Raw genomic sequence first — 21,646 nt, forward strand, 5'->3', positions numbered from 1 at the left:
TTTTGAATTAAGAGAGACACTAAAGAACAATAAATGGAAGATGGAAATGACATCACAACACCATCACAACAGATCCAATGTTCCTCTCTATTGTTTATGTGATTCATGAAAATTATTCATTGTATAGAAAAGATGCACATTTTCTTATGTGCATAAGTTATTACATAACTCTCCTTATTCTTATACCCAAATTTATTTTCTTTCAGGTGTTAGAAATTATGAAAAAGCATAAATGTAAATTCCCCCAAAACAAAGTACAATATGTTCATGTTTGAACGAGAGTAGACATGGGGAGCTTGATAAAGGCATCAGTTATCACCACTGTCAAATTTTAACATTACTCATTCCTCAGAATTTGAAAGTGCAGCATATAACAAGGCAAGGTGTAAATGTTTGATGAGAAACATTTAACTTTTCCTGTCCCAGCTTTGTATCAAATCTCAATTAGATATTGTCAAGGGACAGAAATGAAATATGTCACATAATTAATCAATTCAATGCTCTTTATCACCAAAATTAAACCCCAGCTTTAACTCTCAACAATTCATCGTATTTTGGTTACAGATATGTGTGTGCCTCTATACACATGTATCCTTCTTTATTTGAGCCAACCTGGGCATCTTTGAGGTACCTTTTAAAATCATTCCGCAAAAGTTTTCAATTACTTCTATTATTTATTTATTTATTTATTTATATTCTCATATTTCAGCCAATATCCTACTAGAAATTTCAGTCTAATTACTGAAGATGGAATGCATCTGGACCCAAAAGAAGTTATTTCTCCTCCATGGTTTCCAATCAAATTACACAGCCTCTATTTTGTTGTTGTTGTTGTTGTCTGTTTGTTTTCCTTGTTTGTTTTGAGTTATTTTCTGTTGTTTTGGTTTTGATTTTTTTTAAGTAATGGAAAATCTCATAGAGAAATTCTCACAATTTTGAGATTTTTTCATCTGTGATAAAGGTTGTCAGGAATAGAAAATGGAAAACTATAGAGCCTGTTTGCGCAACTCAACTCAGCCTTGCAGCATTACAATAAAAGGCTGGCTTTTGGAAGCTTCTTGGAGACATAAAAATAATCATTTAAACTCCCCACCTACTGAACACGTAGCCACTGTTCTGTTCAGAGCTTTTTTGTCCATAATTAAAAAGCTCTTAGCAGCCCAGACAACAGAACTTACTGATGTCAACATAACCACAACAACCACATAAAACAAACCACAGCACATACATATAATGTTATAAAATCTTTTACCTCCTAATCAAAATGTAAATGCATAGGAATTCATTTCCTCTCTTCCTCCTCCCCCCCCTCCCCGCCCTTTTTTGGGTTTGTTTTTGTTTTTGTATTGCAAAGCACATTCCTATATTACTGCAGATGCGTAGGGATGCATATCTCCAAGAAATCGATGGGAGCTGTCTTGAGTGGTTTGATCAATGACTGCCCCCACCCATTTCAGCCTGGACATTCATCTCCTGTTGTTCTTCAGACAGTTTACAGATTAATAATGAAGCATAAAACCAAGTTACTGGTAACATATGAGCGAGGGAGATGCAAACCTGAACATCTCACATTAAGGACACTCTACACCAGCAATCCATCAGACTGGTTTGCACTGCAACGTTTGTATAGTTTCTGGTGTCTCCTCACAAACACCCACAGATAAAGAAATACAGTTGCTTTGTAAGAATCCCTCTATTTTACTTATGAAAATTAAACCACTGGCCTTTTAAAGTGCAAATGCAATGAGTCTGATTCTCCCATCAATCAGGCAAAGTAAATCAGAAGTTACTATATTGAATCAAGAATCTATGATGATTTACATTGGTTATTAAAAGTGATTATTCTATGTCAAGTCCAAGAGAGTGTTTTTTTTTGTTTGTTTTGTTTTGTTTTGTTTTTGGTTGTGGTTTTTTTTTTTTTGTTTTGTTTTTTTTTTTATTTTTTTTTTGGTGTTTGTTGTTTTTTTTTTTGTGTTTTTTTTTTTGTTTTTTTTATTTCTGAGGCTTTTTCCAAGATACAGGATCAATAATACTACTGGGAAGAAAGTGGATTATTCAGGGTGGTAAGATAAATACCCTGTTAGATGACCTATATTAATAGTATGAATATAGTATGACCTCATCTGGGACAATAAAATTAAAATTTATCCTGTAGAGTCCCAGGATATTCTAGCTAGATAGCCACCTGTTTTGCTTTATTCATTGATAATGAGTAATTTCAGTCCTTTAAAAAAATGTCGATAAACTATATTTTATTTTTTCTCCTTAAAATAAAAATAGAGAGAAGCTACCAAACTAAAGAGTAGTTAAGATCTACTCCTTAACTTCCATATTTTCTTTGTGTTCTCACAACAGCTGTTTATTTTGGCTATTAAAATCACAAGTTTTCCAAGCAAGTCATGTGTATAAAGCCTTCTTCAAAAGCAGTTGACACACTATAGCCACACAGCAGATGATAATGAAGACAAAAATAAACATGTAAAAATTCATCATTTCACCTACAATATCAAATTTAGAAGCAGGAAAACAGAGGAGGTCACTAACAACAACAAATTATTTAAAGTATTTTTTTTCAGAAGAGCTAATTATTCTTTCTTTATATACATAATTCATATTAATAAACATGGTTTGAGTCTTAAGCAAAAAAGATAAAATCCACCTAGAAGTATATGAAAATAAAATACTTTGAAATGTCCTTTTTTTCATATTCCATCCCCTGCTAAGATTGTATTTTAATTTAATATGAAATATTAAAAAATATATTGGAGATAATAGAGTAAAAGGAATAGGGGCAGTTTTCCAATTATCTCAAAATCAACCAGTTATCCTAACTTATTTTTATATTTTTTATTTTATTTCTCCAAAATTCACTAAAATCTTTAGGTTTTGACAAGTGAGAGAGGGAAAGAAAAAACAGACATTTACTCTTAAAGAAAATTTTACATCTGCTTGAATTATTTTGCCTTTTCATCTTTCTGACAAAGTTGATAAACTCCAGTAAGAATTTGTAAGCGAATCAGAATTTGTTAAACACCATGCCAACAAAGGTGGGCACCAAGAATCCTTGTCACATGTGGCTCACACAGTGAGTGAAGTGGCCAGAAGCAAAACACAGAAGTTCGTACTTTAAAACCCAGCAAAAACTTAATCCTCTCAAACCAGTGAATTGATCCCCCCTAAAGAGACTGAGATGCAAATTGTGGTTATTTAAGGGATTATATACAGATTTCAGCTCAGTGTTTATGTTGGCCTCCCCATTTCAATAATGCAGGGTTGAATGTCATTGGCAAAATTAGCAGTCAAATGCAGACATAATCTTAATAATTGCAAAGAAGCTTTCTGACAAGATTAGTTGCCTTCCAGGACCTCTGTGGGAGATTCGCCATCCTATCAAATCCAGCCTTTCACCAGTCTCCAACCAGATGAAGGCACTGCTGCCACAAAACCTGTGCTGTCTCTCTACTGGGACTGGGTTGGAGGAATTTCAGTTTAAAAACCAAACAAATTAAAAGAGAAAGAAAGAAAGAAAGAAAGAAAGAAAGAAAGAAAGAAGAAAGAAAGAAAGAAAGAAAGAAAGAAAGAAAGAAAGAAAGAAAGAAAGAAAGAAAGAAAGAAAGAAAGAAAGAAAGAAAGAAAGAAAGAAAGAAAGAAAGAAAGAAAGAAAGAAAGAAAGAAAGAAAGAAAGAAAGAAAGAAAGAAAGAAAGAAAGAAAGAAAGAAAGAAGGGAGAAAGGAAGAAAGGAAGAAAGGAAGAAAGGAAATAATTCAAACCTTCTGTCCCAAAAAGCTGAAAGGGGAAAATAGGCCAGGCTGAATAGAGAAAAATGATATCAAGGTTCCCAATTTTTAAGATGAACATGGTCATAGAAAAATTGAATAGCAACACACTTTCTGTTTTTTGAATTAAACAATTAATTAAACAATTAAAAAATTTCTATTTGTCATTTTGGTTAAGTATTTCATATTACTCGTTCTGCATCCTATTTTTGTGGGCATTGTAAATGGCCCCAGCTGGTTTGTAATTACTGAACTGTGGAGAGCAGAGTGAGAACCCTGATCAGAACCATGTCTTTCCATAGCACGGTGCTCTGGCCATGCTTCATAACACTTTACAAAGTTTTGTGGCGCTTTTGTAGCATGAAGACATCACTCTTTGCTTAACAGCAACAATCATTATAAACAGCTATCAGTTTAATACCTTTGAAACAGTGATATATAAATCATATTATCACAGTTCATGTGTTCACTTACTGGTTTGACTTAAAAAAAAAGTCTTCTAGAGAATTAAACATAGTCACACCTGTTGAGAAGTCCTATTGCAATACTCAGCAGAACTAGTCAAAATGTGATTAATGAGATTATGCATCAAAAGAGGTTAAGGTCACTACCCAAAACCATGTGTGTATGGTCAACAGCATTATTGAGCAATTAACAAGGAAGAATCCTACAGATCCATTCACATATCTTTGGATTTTCAGCTGAATTGCCTGGGTTTTTTTGTTGCTATTAGGTTTTTTTGTTTTGAATTGGGGCGGGGGGGGTGGGGGTGGAGGAGGGTTGTTGGGTTTTTTTGTTGTTGCTGGTTTTGTTTTGTTTTGTTTTGGGTTTTTTGTTTGTTTATGGGTTTTGGGGTTTTCTTGGTGGGTTTTTGCTTGTTTGTTTTGGGGGGTTTTGTTTTGTTTTGTTTTTAATTTGTACATTTGAGTTGGAACTCTTAATAGAAATAATGATGCTATTTTCCCTATTCATATCAGAAAGTGTTTTGACTGGAATTTTGTATTGTATTCTGGCTCTTCTTGCCAGCCACGTGTTCCCTTTTGTAGAGGCGAAAAAAAAAAAACCTAACCAAAAAAAAAAAAAAAAAAAAAAAAAAAAAAAAAAACCCGATCTAATTAAATGTATAATTAAGAGTGTTGTTTTTACAATTGTGCAAAGTAATATGAATATGTCAAAAATTCAGAAGAATCTGCTTCCTATCCTGGGTAAAGTTAGGGTGAAGTATACCATGAGAAAGAAAAATTCTGCTTCTCTGAGTCTTTATAATTCTGTGAAGTCTCATGGAAGAGAATTGCACTAAGAATGCTGTTTTCTGTCATTGGATTTACAGACCAAGGGGAAGAAAATATTCTGGTTGTTTTATCCTTTCTTTTCACTGAATTAAATAAAAATATAGCCTTCTTCTGGCTGTAGCCCTCAGATCAGTTCCACCATATTTTATATATATTAATCTTTTCCTATTTTTCTCATTTTGAATGTCTGTGAGACATATTCCAGAGAGACTGATGGAGAATGGAGGAAATAGCTGGTTTGTGAGCTGGCTTGCATCTATATGAAATATAAGTAAGACCAAAAAAATAGCACCAACTATTCAGAAATATCTAAAGATAATCAAAGTGGACTCATAAAAATGAGATCCCACCTAAGAAATGTATTAGAATTGCTCAATATGTCCATTTGCAAATCAGTACAAACAAAAAAACATTGCTGAAAATTGCCTAAATTTCAAGAAAGTACTTGCTACAAGTTTTTCACATTGGAGAGCTGAAATGGAAATACATAAATTTAGAGAAGACATGAGAAATGAAATTGGGGAAAAAGAAGGATAATTAAAATAATGTATAAATAAAATGCAGAAGAGTTGCAGTTTAGTTATGTGCAATTTACTCTTGAGGACTGCTTTTTGTTCAGAAAATCTGAAATTGCTTAATATTGCTAGTTTGTATCTGATACAATCAGACACATCATTAAGTGTTTTATATATATGGTACTGTTGTGAGTTTTGTATGAAGCAACATCTATTATAAATGCTTAGAAAAATAGATGTCCCTCCAATAAATGAAAATAATTCAGACTACACTGGAAAGCTTTGGCTGTAAAATTCAGTGTTATTTGGAGTGTACTGCAGCTTTACTGCTCTGTTAGTGCTTTATTTACCTGTCACTGTATTGGAAATAAAGTGTTAATTCCTGAGGTGCCAGTGTAGTGTCAAGAGAAGACTCCTCAAGGCTACTGAACCATTAAGCCCCAGTTCCAATATTTTCCAGCTGCTGGTGTTGGTCTCTGTTTAGAAACTTAGTCTAAACATGTTCTTCTTCCCTGAAATTTAATTGGCGGAAAGGAAAAACTTCTTTCATTCCTTTCCCTCTTATTTTTGGTTTATTGATATTATAGAGGATGAGTTATTAGGGAAATACTTTTTAGAAATTCTGGCTTCTCTAGACCATTACTTCTTCACCTATTTTTTTAAAAAGTTATTAATTTTGCTGGATTTGTACAGTTGAAATGTCAATCAATCCTTGGATTGTGATGGCATTGGAAAATCTTCCCATGTTGCTTCCAAAAAAATTCAAATAAAGTGCAGAGACTACTTGTAAGAGGCAATCATGACTTTCTTCTTCTCTATTACCATGGTTTACCATGTATCAGACAGTAGATTATGGCCGCTATTTACCAGGGCAGACAGTAAACTTTGACTCTAATAGCACCTGACTTACAGTACATCACATGAATTGGTTTCTATTATCTGATGCTTTATATTTATGGGGAGGTAAAGCAGAACAGATGTCTAACTCCACCATTTTTCTGTATATAATGCAGTACATATATTTTTGTTCTCTTGTGTTCCTGATGGAAAAAAAACCCAAATGTTTTTTCATGGAAATATAACCAAAGTTTTCAACACTTTGATTAAGAGTTAAATTGCTTAAAATACGTTTGGAACATCTTATCAGTGTCTAGTCTGACACAATTTTTTGGCTTATTTTAACAAGCTGCCTTTGGTTAACGGTTTTTCAATTCACCATAATTTATTAAGAGGCCAAATAAACTTGGTTCCATTTTTGATTATCTCTCTGAAAATGCTAGCTTAAATTTGGCCTTGTTTAAATAGCACTAAATCAATGAGAGATCAATGTTAAATATAGCACTGCCTCTTGGAGAGACTTTGATCAATGGAGCATTTGGTTGGTTTTATCTGATTGAGACTTGGTCTGAGACTAGACAATTATGGGAAAATAACTCCTTGAAAGTTAATATATTTTCCTTTTCCTTTACTGTGTGTTCTGGTCACAGTGCGAAGGACTTGTGACAAATGCTGTATAATGTATGTTATAAAATGCTTGCAAAATATATGGTTGTTGATTGTTTCCATAGGCTGCAACATATTTCTTTTCCAGGGCTCACATCAATATATATCTGTGTCTATGAGGATGGAGGAAACTGGGAATTTTTATGCTACGCCTGGCAGTAGGTTTTGCCATGTCTTTTGATTAGGGGAGCCCTGTCAGCTATTAAATTGCCCTGTGGGCCCTAAATGTCAGCATATGAAACCCACAATTTGTAATTCCAAAAACAATTTATTCAAAGGTAGCTGAGTGTTCCTTTATAAGCTACATATTCTGTAAAATCAGTACGCTTCTTGGAGGTTGAAAGATTTATTGACATCTCTTTGAGCTCATGTGTCTACAGGACCACTTTAGGGGCATTCAAGCAAAGGAAGTAGGTGCTGTCAGAGACCAGGGCTTCACAGGAGCTGGAACTGGGGAAGGGTCTAGAGGGTAAATCCTGTGAGCAGTAGCTGAGAGAGCTGGAATAGGAGCTCAGCCTGGAGAAAAGGGTGGACTTTCTAGCTCGGCACAAGTCCCTGACAGGAGGTAACAGCCAGGGGTTTCAGGCTCTGCTTCCAGGAAGGAAAGGACAGGACAAGAGGAAATGGCCTCAAGCTGCACCAGGGGAGATTGACACTTGAAATGAGGACAAATTTCATCATGGAAAGGGTGGTTGAACATTGGAAGATGCTGCCCAGCTCCTGGAGTCCACATCCCTCGATGTGTCCAAGAATGACTGGACATGGCACTCAGTGTTTTGGGCTAAGTGACAAAGTGGAGAGCAGTCACAGGTTGGACTTGATGTTCTCATAGATCTTTTCCTACCTGAATGTTTCTGAGATTCTGTATTGCCAGAAAGCTTATTTCTCCCTGAAGATTTTCACTCCCATGGTTCATGGGAAGGTAAACAGCCAATCTACAATCCCAGCAGCACACAGAAGAATTCTTCACAAGAACATAAAGAGCATTTATTTAAACTATGTTTTTTAATTTAATTTTTTTTACACATCATGGTCCATATGGTCCTAGTACTTTGTGTAGCTGTATTGAAGACATAGCTACTTACAATTTATGGCAGACGTTTAGAAATAATTCTTCAGGCCAGTCTGTAGTTACAAACTCCAAATTAGCCAGTGTTAAGAACAGCTCCACTGTTGAGTCTCAAAAGGGTAAACCTTGTTTATCGCACTTCCATGTCACAGGAATTACAGCATTGCTTGAGGCATTCATGGACTCATCGAGGTTGGAAAAGTCCTGTAATATCATTGACTCCAACAATTAACCCAGCACTGCCAACACCACCACTAAACCATATACCAAGTGCCATGTTAAAGTGGCAGGATGTTTAAATTCCTCCAAGGATGGTGATTCCACAAATGCCCTGGGTAACCTGTTCCAATGCTTGACAAACTTTTCCATGAGAAAAATTTTACAAGTGTGCAATCAAAACCTGTCCTGGTGCTGCTTGAGGGCATTTCCTCTTGTCTTGTCCTTTGTTCCCTGGTATCAGAACCTCACCACCACCAGACTGCACCCTTCTGTCAGGGAGTTGTGGAGAGCCAGAAGGTCCTCCCTGAGTCTCCTTTTCTCCAGGATAAACAATCCCAGTTCCTTAAACTGTTCCTCATCAGACCTGTCCATGCCCTCCTGCAGACATGCTCCAAGAACACTATTTCTTTTTTGGAGTGAGTGACCCAAAACTGAATGCAGGATTCAAGAAGTGATATGGCTTTCGCATCAGACAGAGAATCATCTACTAATCAGATTTCTATAGTGCAGTTTTGCAGGATTCTATCGTCTGCATTTTTCACAGCACCACTGTGGTGAGATGTTCACCTTACTGTCAGCAGGAATCTCAGAGCTTGTGTAAAATCATTGAGTTCACTTTCTGGAAATAGCCTCTTTTTTTTTTTTTTTTTTTTTTTTTTTTTTTTTTTTTTTTTTTCCTTGTGAACTAGCTTCTACATTTTAGCATTGTTTCATGATTTCAGGTTCTCTTTGCACATTCAATCATCAATTTATCTCTTATGAAATGACAGAATCCTCATTATCCATGCAACATGTTCAGAAATTCACTCTGGAAGTCAGTTGTCCTTTTATCTGCATCTACATTTTTACAGTTCTATTTAAAAAATTCTAGTGTTAGATCACTGTAATGTAAACATTTCTTTTAATTTCCTGATGTCCACTCTTAAATACTTCAAGGACACTGCATTCTCCACAGAAAAATAAAAGCACTTAAAAAGCAACCTTAAAAATACAATTTATTGTATTTTTAAAAAGTAGAAATATGATCAAAAATCACAGAAAAGTCCCAAAAGAAGATGTCTGGAAGCTTTTAGGAATAGACATCCTGGTTTAATTGACAATAGGAAAATTTAAGGTAGTTTAATAAGCTTCAAATCTCCAGTCTTGCTCAGCCCAGAAGTAAACACAAATTTCTTTCCTTGCAACCATCAATTCACGGTGTGCAGTTAACCCTTGGAGCCTGCAGTGTATTGCACTGTCCTGAAACACTCCACTTTCCTGTGTGAGAATCTGTTATAGTGCCGTTGCCAGCTGGCAGGTAATTTTCCTGTGGAAGACTTTTCTTCCCAGTAAGCGCTGCTATGGTAATATTCAACCCCAGCCATGTAGCTAAAAGAAATTGAAAGGAATAGTCATTTCCCAAGGATGTCTCAACCATCCAGAGACAGGCATGCTAGGTGGGATAAATCGCTTTTGGAGGTACTTTCATCTCTTTGCCAGTTAGAAATTGGACTGCACACCACACTTTTATGTGCATAAAGCTTGTTGGGATAAATCTTACTCCAAACATTTGAGTTCTGCGACAGGCAATTCCAGTAACAATAACTATAAGGTTGACTGAGATAGAAATAACATTGGAAAAACAGATATTGTCGCTCACAGATTATGGGAAAAGAAAGAGACGAACATGGCCAGATTTAGCTTTACACATTATAAACTTATAGAAGGAAAGATAGGAGAATCAAACTCTCATTTAGGATTAAGGAACAAAGACACAGTTTGAGTCTCCAGGATGCGGACAAGTGTAACACTAGTGATCAAACAAGTCGTGTAGCTGGTCATGGGTATTTAGAGTAAATCCCCAGTCACCAGCATCCCACCTTTTAGAATAGGCTAGCTGGGATCTGGTGGAAGGCATTATCTGTGGTTTTAATTTTACTGCAGCATCAGGAGCTTCTGAAAAATATGCTTTCATTATTCCTACAATTCATTGTAGAGCATAAAAAACAAAAGGACATTTCAAATGAAGAAAACCACAACAGACTCTAACAAAAAATAGTAATGAATTCTCTTCCACACAAAGGAAAAAAAATTGCATGCTTCATGAAATGCCTTGTGTCAAAATTCCTGGAATTATCATTCGTAGGTAAATTCTAACCATTGCCTTGTCCTAGTTTTACCCATAGAGTATTCAGATGTCAACCCACATACATGGGACCAAAAGTAGGTAGTGTTTCCTTTCCTGTGACTGTTTTCAGGCATGGAGTCTTCCATTTTAAATCTTGTTAATTTTTTCCAGAACTACCCACTCTATAGTAAACATAAAAACAAAATCTTATCCTCCACGTCTCTGGCATTTCTCTTCACACCTGACTTAATGCTGAAAGAAGAAAGAAATTTAGTTTACAGGTTAAACAACTTGATTCCTTTTGCTTTATTTTTTAGTTTGTCATTTGTTCAGGCAACAGATGGAGTTGTTTGGTATGTACTATTTATTCATCCTTCTAAAGTGAAATGGGAATTTTTTTAAATAAGGTGGAATCCTATTTCTCGTTGTACACTCTCCTCATTTAGATAAAATTAAAATTTTATTTCCAACTCTTATCCATATTCCAATGCAATTAATACATTTTTCTCTCTGGATTTCATGCCTCCCGTCTCTAAAGCAGCTGTGCTTTAGTCCTTAGCTATCTCACCCTTTCCTGTCTATTTGGCTTCTGATTCCAGGCCTTTTGCCAGTCTTTGGGAGATTTTTGCATCTTCCTGTATAATTCCTCGTCTCAGATCATTGACTTTTTTATTGCCTGCTACCCAAACAGCCATTGACATTGCCAAAAAGCACTTCACTAAACTGACTTAGGCCAACACCAGAAGCAACAGTTGTGATTTGGTAGTCCTGGCACCTAAGTCCAAGGTGAGATGTCTAACTCAGGCAGCCTCAGCTCCTTCTACTGCCTTCTACAAGCAGAGCAGAATTGGCATCTCTAGGGAATGTTTTCTCTTTCCTAATTCCTGTGGTAAAGCAAACCAAATACAATGAACACCTCTTAAACAATCACAAAGATAGATGAAAATGTCAACTGAAGTGAGAGCTATTAGATTAGATTATGAATTTGATAATTCCATGTCAAAAGTGGAACTGGATATTTCTAGTGATAAAAATTTGAGAAGTGAAAGAAGCTTTTCTGGCCTCATCTGTTTGAGAGGTAAATCATGGATACAGACATATAGAAGTTGTTGTTGTTGGTTGGTTTTTTGTTTTGTTTTGTTCAGGAAAATGCTTACATGAGCCTCAGTTTGGGCAACTAGGCATATAAAATGTATTTTTATAATACATGAAACTGGCCTAGCTGCAGAGATGGAGTAGGTGACTCCTTTTGAATTTTTGATAGACTTATTTTCTATCATTCTCACTAATTTCCTGGGAGAAATTAGCCATAGAGGTTGGCAGAGACAAGAAAAAAAACAGAATCAAACAGCAACACTAATGAAATCCCTTATTTCAGGTTAAAATCCTTATATATATTTATATGTGTTTGTGTTAAGTTGCAATGTAGATGGCTATGTATAAGTCTGCTACAGTTGAAAGCTCAGGTTCTGAATTTAGAGTGATTAATTATTCATGTTATTTAACTAATTATCTATCTCAGTTACAATGTAGCTAAGATTACTGTGGTGTATTTAAGTCATGTTGAAATCCCATTTGGATCCTGATTTGGTTTGTTCCATTTCCTTGCCTTTGCTCTTCACCAGAGATGATGTTTCCCATCATCAGATGATGTTTTCTCTGCTCTTCACCAGAGATGATAGGAATACTGTAGGATTTTTAAAGAGAGAACACTCCCCCAAAGCTTGCCCAGTTTTCAGTTGTCTTTGAAGCTGATTACAACTATGGCCTGTTGTACGAAGGTCAGAGCACAATGCTTGCTTGGCTCCAGCTCAAGGGAAAATGATAAATATGTCTGAGCAAAATAAGGATTAGTCTCAAATTACTATTGCATACAATGAACGCTGCTTCCAGACAGCATCATTAGTTCACACAAGGAGTAGAAGAGATCTATCTGACAAATAAACACATTCATCTGCCTTGGTTATAGGACTATCTTTCCTTTTTTTAATGAGTTTGAGACCTCCACCTTTGCAGTTCATCAAGGTGCACAAGCAAAGATTCATGGTTTTTGTCCCTTCTCACAATAAGGAGAGAATTATGTTGATAATGACTTTTGCATGTGACTGGGTATTGACTGCATCAAGACAGTTGTGCTGCCAAAATGTTCACAGTTGCTTATATGCCAACATTTTCATTGGCAATATTATTTATATGAAATATAAATAATATTTTTCATTTTTCAATTTTCTAGTCCTCATGTCTTCTCCAAGAAAAATGAAAGGGTAATTAATTCTTTTTATGGATAGATATAAAGTTCTAAAATTTGCAGCATGAATGTTATGGGGCATGTTAGAAATGTCTTATTCTACCAAAAAAAATTTACCAAAGAAATTTTCCGAAGATACTGCAGGAGGTGATGCACCATATCCACAAGGAAACTCATTAAATGTCTCATTTTGCTGCAGAAGTCCATTCATTAAAATGCCTTGGTTTAGATACCAGATTTAATGGAATTTCTCTATAAACCTCAGCTTCTTAATCTTTTTCCTGTTAGTTTCTGACGTGCTTTATTGTCAGTTAGAAGACGGTAAATATGTAAGCAACGATGTGACAATTTCAGGGCAATACACTGAGTTTATTATCACAGTTTTGAGGAAATCTACTCTGAGGGTAGGACAAAGAAGCCACTTCTATTTCATTCACAACCGAAAATGCAAAATTTACAGAATATAAGGGATTTAGATGCTGATAAGGAAGAAAACTAAGGTAACAGCTTGAAAAGCTTAGGGGGGTGGAATAAAAAGTGGGATTAATTGCATTATTCTGCAATAGGTGCAGAGCAGTCAAATCCTCTTCTCACAGTTAGATTTGTTCTCACTGAGCTACCAGTAAGCAATGGCCTAAGCAATGAAGGTATTTATACTAAGCTGTGGTACTTTATCCTATAGTCAGGTAACAAAGACAAATCATTGTCTTCCTGTCAATTATACTGGGGAAAACAGGATAGAGAGCTATACTTTAAATTGTAAGATTGAAATAGTCTTGAAAATGCAAACATTTGCTGGCAGAAAGACAGATGTAAAGCAAACAGTCCATGACCTGGGTCTGATTTTAGAGGTTTTACAACATGCGATGGAAGGCAAGAACTCCATTCTTTACTATGTAATGTTTCAATAATTTCTGCTTTGTTTTTTTCCTTAGCTGATTTGTTTAACTCTATCAGTTGCTGCTCTGGCTTCAAAACCACAATGGGAGGATATAGGCCAAACCCTGAAGGAATTTTCTGACACTATAGCCTGGGACTTTCCATGTGAACAGATTCAGAGCCCGGCTGAGGTGGGGAAAAAACCTTTTCTTCAGGTTTGATTCATAAATGTCTAAACATTTTTCTCTTGGAATTATTGTTTTGAAGGGGAAAAAGCAAACAAGTATGAGATGAAAACTGCATGTTTAATTTTTGTCCTGACTACAGTTTCAGTGTTCAGCATTTTTGACTGCTATTTTAAGTGCTGGGAAAAGGACAAATAGGCTCAAAGTAAATGTTGAACATACAAAATATACAACATATTTGTTGTGAATTCACATGGAACTATGAAAACAATATTCCCCTCCTCTTTTTCACACTGTGACTGCAGAAGGAGAATTTCTTCTGGAGTGCTATTAGTCAGCAAAAACCCCCCTTATTTAAAAAAAGAGAAATAGAGAGGAATGAATATATAGCAATATCAGCCTGAAAGCAAAATGAAAGCCACTCTGTCAAATCTGATGGTGTGACTGAGTTAGTCATTGTCATGCCATTTTTATACCTTATTTCAGACTGACTTGAGCATATATCTTGGGAATCCACAAAATTAGAGCCTTGTTTTAGCAGTCTTATTAGGGCAAAATTACCTTTGAAACTGAGAGAGAGAGAGATATCTAAAATTTACAGGGCCCAGACTTGAAAAAAAGGAATTAACTGTGTAAGAAATTATTTATAGTGTCCAAACTCATAGTGTTTTCTAGTCAGCAGACACCAAAAACAGTTCCAGCTGGGACAGGATTAGAACTCAAGGGGAAGGACTGGAATAACTGATCCCATCTGCTAGTATCCCAAACACTGCAATGATCAGCTCGGGGCTGTCTTGAACAGATCAAATAGATTTTCAAACAGTGACTCCAACAGCAATCTGTTTAGAGAGATGTAAATCTTTAGGTCCATTGGAGATATCTTGTAGTTCCAGAATTCTGTAAAGCCAGAACAAAGGGTTTATAACTTATCTCAGTGCTCCTATGTGTTACTTATATTACCCAGAACTTTAGAGCTGCAGTACATGAAAACAAAGTGTTAAATCTTACTTAAGTAAACCAAAGTAACACATTTACATCAATAATCCAGGAAAAATTATGGTGCATATGGGAAACAATTATTAGTTTTCATAAAGAAACTGCATCAGTTTACCAGATAATCTCATTGCATGTGCTTGTTTGTTTGGGTTTTTTTAAGAAAGAAATTCAAGAATCACGGGTTTGTTGAAAGGGGCCACTTGGTCCAACCTCCCTGCTGAAACAGGATCACCCCAGAGCACATAGAACAGCATTGTGTCCAGAGCAGTCCGGAATATCTCCAGTGGGGGAGGCTCCACACCCTCTCTGGACAATCTGTTCAGGGCTCAGTCACTGCCCAGGACAGAAGTTCTTCCTCGTGTCCAGGTGGAACTTTCTTGGCTCAGTCCCTGCCCGTTCCTCTGGTGCCATTGCTGGGCCCCTGGAGCTGAGCCTGGGCCCTGCTCTGACCCTCCCTGCAGACAGGGACACACAGGGATGAGGTCCCCTCTCAGCTGGGGCTCCTCTAAAGGCTGGAGAGCCCTGGCTCTCTCAGTGTTCATGGATGTATCATAAGGGCCAATGAACTTTTGGGTATTGTGTTTGCCTAGGTGTTCCCTTACCCAATCCTCTTTGAACAAGGGAAGGTCTTCCTCCCAAGATTCCTTTACCCTAGTCTCCTGTGCCAGAGAATCCTTAGGGCTGGTCTTATCAGTGCAGAGCGATGCAAAGAAGGCATTTAATAACTCTGCTTTCTTTGCGTCCCTCTCTTACCAGGGTTCCCTCTACATTTACTAATGGGCCCACATCATCCTTTGTTTTCCCTTTGTTACTGATGTATTTAGAAAACTCTTTTAAGTTATCCTTGACAGCCTTGGACAGATTTAATTCTCTTTGGACCTTGGCCCATCTAGAAGGAGAGCTGAGAAGACTAGTACTAGTGTATGAAAATCAGAAAAAGAATTTAAACAGTAGAGTGCTTAAAAAATAAGGGCATCAACTTAAGTAACAGGAAGATTTGGCTCCCAGAGAGTTTAGCAGAGAAAATTCTATATACAGAAGACAAAGACTGTCCTGAAACCAGCATATTTGCAACCTCGCAATCCTTTTTTGTTGTTGTTGTTTTTGGTTTTGTTTTTGTTTTTTTGGTTTTTGGTTTTTTGTACAGGGAATTAAACAAGCCATTTGTGAAGGATAAGTGAAGATGAAGAGATGAAGGTGCAGAAGGATCATAAAATTTTTTAGGTTGGAAAAATCCTTTAAGATCATCATGCCCAGCCATTAACTCAGCACCACTGTGTTCACCAACAAACCACATCCCTAGGTGCCACATCCACATCTTTAAAAACCTCCAGGATGGTCACTTCACCAATACTCAGGACAACCTGTTCCAATGCTGGACAATCTTCTCCATGAAGATTTTTTCCCCTAATGTCCAAAATAAACCTCTCCTGACAAAACTTGAGGCCATTTCCTCCTATTAGACAGAGTCAGGGAAAACAGAAACCTAGGTTTTATTGGCATAAATATGATTCATGTGCTTTAGTTAATATTGCCATTTTCTAGCAACTATAACACCACCTAAAAGTCCAAACTCCAAATTATATGCAGGACTAAATTCTCATGAAGACACATGACACTTTCTGCTTCCATACACCTTGTGTATTGATAAGAGGAGTTATAAATGTTAAGTAACCATCTGACCCACTAGAAAAGTAAAACTATCAATCATCAGATTTCCTCCGGGCTGCAGTGTCTCCTTTACAGCTCTATGAAGCTGAGGACACGAGTGCCATGTGTGCTCCCTGGGGACATAAAGAGCATCACATTCTCATCATGAAAGCAAAACTCTTGCTCATTAGGTTACATATCTGTCACAACACAGTGATCAATCTTTCGGTGTGACACTTGCAGGCAGCACAGAACAAAGACTACAAATGCCATCAAAACACAACACAGAGCAGCAAAAAGCTTTGTTTGGGTGAAAATACCCACAAAGTGACCAAAAATCCCCCCTCAGCAACAGAACAAAGGCTCATCAGTGCCATCCCCTCCTCCACCCCCATGTCCTGTTCTGATATTCACACACACAAAGATGATTACAAACAGCTGGCACAGCACTTGCCATTAAAAATTGACACTGGCATTCACCATATTTTTTGAAATGTATTCATAGTGCTGTTTGAATTTTAACCTATGATGAAACCAGACAGGATTGCACATCTCAGTTGCCAGATTTGCTCTACCAAAATTCCCAATTCTAATGATATACTTGAAAATTAGTTTCCATGGGATAACTGCCCTAAACAGGAGGGAAACAGAGAGTTACTGCAGTTTTCCTTGGTGAAATCCTCTTATTGATTAAAACCCACCAAACTTAAAACAGGAAAAATCAGTGTGTCTAGTGCAATGTTACCTCATGCAGATCTTCAAAATTCCTGTTTGTACCAAAATTTTGTAAATTCTTACCTTTGTTTTTTAACACCCCAGTTGGATGTACAGCAGAGTAATTAAAAAAAAAAAAAAAAAAAAAAAAAAGAAAAAAAAAAGGTAAAAAGTGAGAGATTGCCTTTTATGCTGCAGTGCTGCAGAACCTCATTGCTATAGAACATACAATAAATTATTCTAAATACATTGGTTTTGACCTACCTAATTATTGAACAAATTGGGCCATTGTCATTGCTGAGCAAACCAAACCCAGGGAAGCTATAGTCCTGCAAAGGCAGAAGCACTTTTTCCATATTTCGTGCTGGGATCATGGACAAGGAGCCAGGCAGATGTCAGAGCTGTCCATTCTGCCATCCACTCACCTCCCCTATCAACTCTTCTCAGCATATCTCCTTTGTGGGCTGCTCCTTTTAGGGCAACTGATCCATCACTCTTCACAGTGCAGGATTCGAAGGGTAGGATTTGTCTTATCTCATTTGAGATATCTAAAGGTTAGAGATCTAAATCTGAGCTGGTCACCCTAGACTCTTCTATTTTTTTCTCAGTGGAGAAAAATAGGACAGAGGGATGAGTCTCTGGAGATGTTTATCTTCTAGTGGTGTGAATCACCCTTTTTATAAAGCCCCTTCTTTAAGTTTATATTCCATTGTGTTACAGCTAATTCTCATACCAAGGTAGCTAATAAGTCTCAGGCATGACCCATGACCATGGTATGACTACAGCTCTATGCTTTATGCAAAGTGGATCCTTGTAGTTTCTCTTGATGTTCCTGTGTTTCAAATTCCTGGTTTTTTAACTGTAGTTTGAGTCCAAGACAGAGAAATGGTCACTATTTATATTTCTGTTGGGGGTTAGGTTTGTTCCTTTTTACTCTACAAACTTTTTTCCCCATAAGTTACCAAGGAGACTAAACGTCGTACTTAAGACTATTTAACAAAACAAAGGGATGGTCAAAGCTCGGAGGGGGGTGGGGGTTTGGGGCAGAAAAAAGGACAGAGCTTCAGGTAGCCTGGTGGTCTGGTTTTTCGGTGTTCGGGGAGAAGGCACGGCTGGGTTGCTGCTCCTGCTGGAGGATTTCACTGCAGTCCAGTTTTGGGAAATCTACCATCATCTGCTCACCCTGGAGTTCTGGGCTCCTCTGCAGCCCTGCGAGAGCTGGGCCAGCCCTGCCCTGCCGTTGTGGTTCCATCAGAGCTGCTCGTCTGCTACAGACCCTGGACCCCCTGCCCGGCTGGGACACCCTGCCCCTGCCCTGCTGGGACACCCTGCCATCCCAGCTACCAGCCCGGGACTTCTCCACTGTTCCAGCTTGGTGCTCTGAGGATCCTGTAGAGGCAGTGAGACCAAACTGCCCTGGGTTTTTTTTTGTGAAGCAAAGTCCTTGAAGTTCTTGGTACTGTTCTTCTTATTAATGCTGTAGTTGTTTTTGTTTGTTTGTTTGTTTGTTTTGTTATATATTAGTAAAGAACTGCTATTTCTATTTCCAAAATATTTTGCCTAAAAGCTTTTAACAGAAAAAATTATAATTGGGAAAAAGTGTGGTGGTGGTGGTTTGCATTCTCCATTCCAAGGGAAGCTCCAGCTTTCCCTGGCAGATACCTGTCTTCCCAAATCAAGACAATTTCAAATGGTATTTTCTAAGGCTTATGTATAAAAAAAGTATTTTGAGCCTTTCAGAATTTGGTATTTCCACACAAACTTCACATATAAAAAACTGAAACATCCTTGAGACTCAAAAGAAATAACTTTAAAATAAAAAATAGAATTGATCTACAAAAAGCATCATACTCCTCTGTATTCTTCTTTCCTAGGTGATGTTTCAATACAGAAATTTCTTCTATAATGTGTTGAATGGGATAAAAGAGGTTAAAAACAAAAGCCAAGTAAAATCTCACAATATTAAATTCTAATGAATGCAAAGACCTTGAAAACATCAGTGGCTCTGCAAGCCAAGTGCTGATCTCTTTGATAGAATATGCAGGAATAAAATGGTTAGTAGCTGAAATGCTGTGGCACAGTAATAATTGCTTTGCACCTGTAATTCTATCTCTCATTTCCTTATTTCCTGTTTGATGTTTTTGTTTATCACAGAGTTGTATTCCAGTCTCTTCATTTTTAGTCCATTTTGGAAAATAAAGTATGCTGAATGCTGAAAGACACAAGAGACCATTATGATAAATTAAACAATGTTTCTTTCTCATACTAGTTTTTTCCTTAGCAGAAAAACATTTTCTCTTTCTTGCCTGTATTTTTTTTTTTTTTTTTTTTTTTAATTAATTCCTGTGTGGAATCTCAGGATTTGTTGCTATCTCATTATATAAAAAGCTTGACAACTTTTGGCAATGTTTAACATTATTATTTTGCCGTCATTGTTATTATTTTACCATCACTGTTATTATTAGGGTTCAAATCAAATTTCATAAATTAATAAGCTTGTATGGAACTTATTTGAATACAAACCAAAGTATAACTAAGGTTTTGAAAATTTGCATTTCTGCTCTGCCTGGCAGGAAGACACTTTTTCCACACAAGTCATGGACAGAAATTGTTATGGAGAACAAAGGGAGATGTCAGCTACCATTAAAAATGAGGATTAAATTTTGACTGAACCACTGAAATTAAAGGCACAAAAATTGGTGGGTTTAAGAAGCAAAAGAAGGCTGAAGAAGAAAAAGATCACATCTCCAGAATAAGAGCACATTCAGATTTTTATGGACAGATGAAAGTCAGACTTAAATGCAGACATTAGAGCTTGCTGTCCTGAATGCTTATGATTTTTTCTGGTCATTATAGCTCACAAACAAAAGTTATAAATGTTTTCCTGACATGCTCTGGAGCACTTCAGGGGATACTGGTCAGGACCTGAGGTTGGGCTTCCATTGAAGAAAAAGTTGTCACCAAGAAGACAAGAAAAAAAAAAAAAACAAAGGGAATGTAGGAGTAAGTGAGAAAAGGAGAAAAAAAAGACAGTTTGGAGATATTTCAGCCAGGAGGTATCGCCTGTGCTGCTGACACAATGCAGGAGGAGGAGGAGGGTGAGGAGGGCGAGAAGGAGGAGGATGAGAAGGAGGAGGAGGACTAGTAGGGAGAGGAGGAAGCAGCCACTGAAAGTGAACATCCCAGCAGCAGAGCAACAGTGGGATGACTGCTCATCTTGTGCTGAGAAGAATCACATAATGTCAATTAGTGACCACTTGATGATGGTTAATTATAAAGTGATCACACACAGGCGATGAGTAATGAAAAGTTTAGGATATGTCTTTAATGAAAGATGTTGCTTCATTATGAAGAAAAAATTCTCAGCCTTCACCTCACCATATATATCTTCTGATCCTATATTTATACTTCAGATATTTATGTGTTGATAGTTATTTTTTTGTCTCCAAATTATTGAAAATGTTTTTATGCGATTAGCACTGCTTCGGCAAATTATAGGTTCAACTCTTTTGCATCCAGTATTTCAAGCAACCAAGTTTGCCCTGTTTTCTGTATTTTTTGTTCCATTTGCCCCTACTTTTCAGCAAACCTCTTCACTGTAATCTGTAATTTAAATATAAATAACTTGCTCTATTTTCCACCAAAACATAGTCCTGATAGATCAGCATTCCCATATCAGTTAGAGCCATCAATGTCATTTCTAAAGTGGTTGCAAGAGTTACTGAAAAGTCTTCTCCTGCGGTAACTGTAGGGCTCTCATCTGACTATTCAGCTGATGACTGAAAGAATTAAAATGTAGTTTCTTCAATTGCTGAATTTAGCATTAAACTATGTCAAACAAAACATCGAGCTACACAGCACTTTTCAGGAAGAAATAAAGGCTTAATATTGTTGGTAAAACGTGTACACACTCAAGGAAGCAGAGAAAACAAACATAGAGAAAGGACCAGCAATGAAGGGGGCTTATAGAAAAGAGTATAAGACAAGGAGAAAGAGCACATGAATTAGATAGGGCAGGGGGAAGAATAAAGGTAAAGAATAAGAGACAAGGTCCAGCATAAATATTTTTGAGCATTGTTACAGCCAGCACACACATAGATAGTAAGAAAGAGCTACCACAATTTCCATATATACACTCTGAATAGGTCAACCATCAAGTACACTCCCAGGCCACCCTTAGCAGATGAAGATCATTAGCACTATGTAATGACCCCCCTTCCAGGAAACGCCCTAATAGTGTTGTAACACCTAAGCATGGCACCACTGAGATGCCAATTTAATTCATCTTCAGAAAGAAATTCTCTTTTTTTCCAGAAATCTTTGATAGAAATTTTATGGAGTCTTTTCTCTTCTTGCCTTTGTACATCAGAATGTTTCAGTCAATAATCAATTCAGTAATAAAGAACAAAGTTAAGTAATTTGTGCCTAACTTTTGTAAATAAGGGCAGAATTGCTATAGTAACAGCAGAAGGCACTCAGTCACTGTGACAAAA

Source organism: Sylvia atricapilla, chromosome Z (genome assembly GCF_009819655.1).
Source record: "Sylvia atricapilla isolate bSylAtr1 chromosome Z, bSylAtr1.pri, whole genome shotgun sequence".
NCBI lineage: Eukaryota > Metazoa > Chordata > Aves > Passeriformes > Sylviidae > Sylvia > Sylvia atricapilla.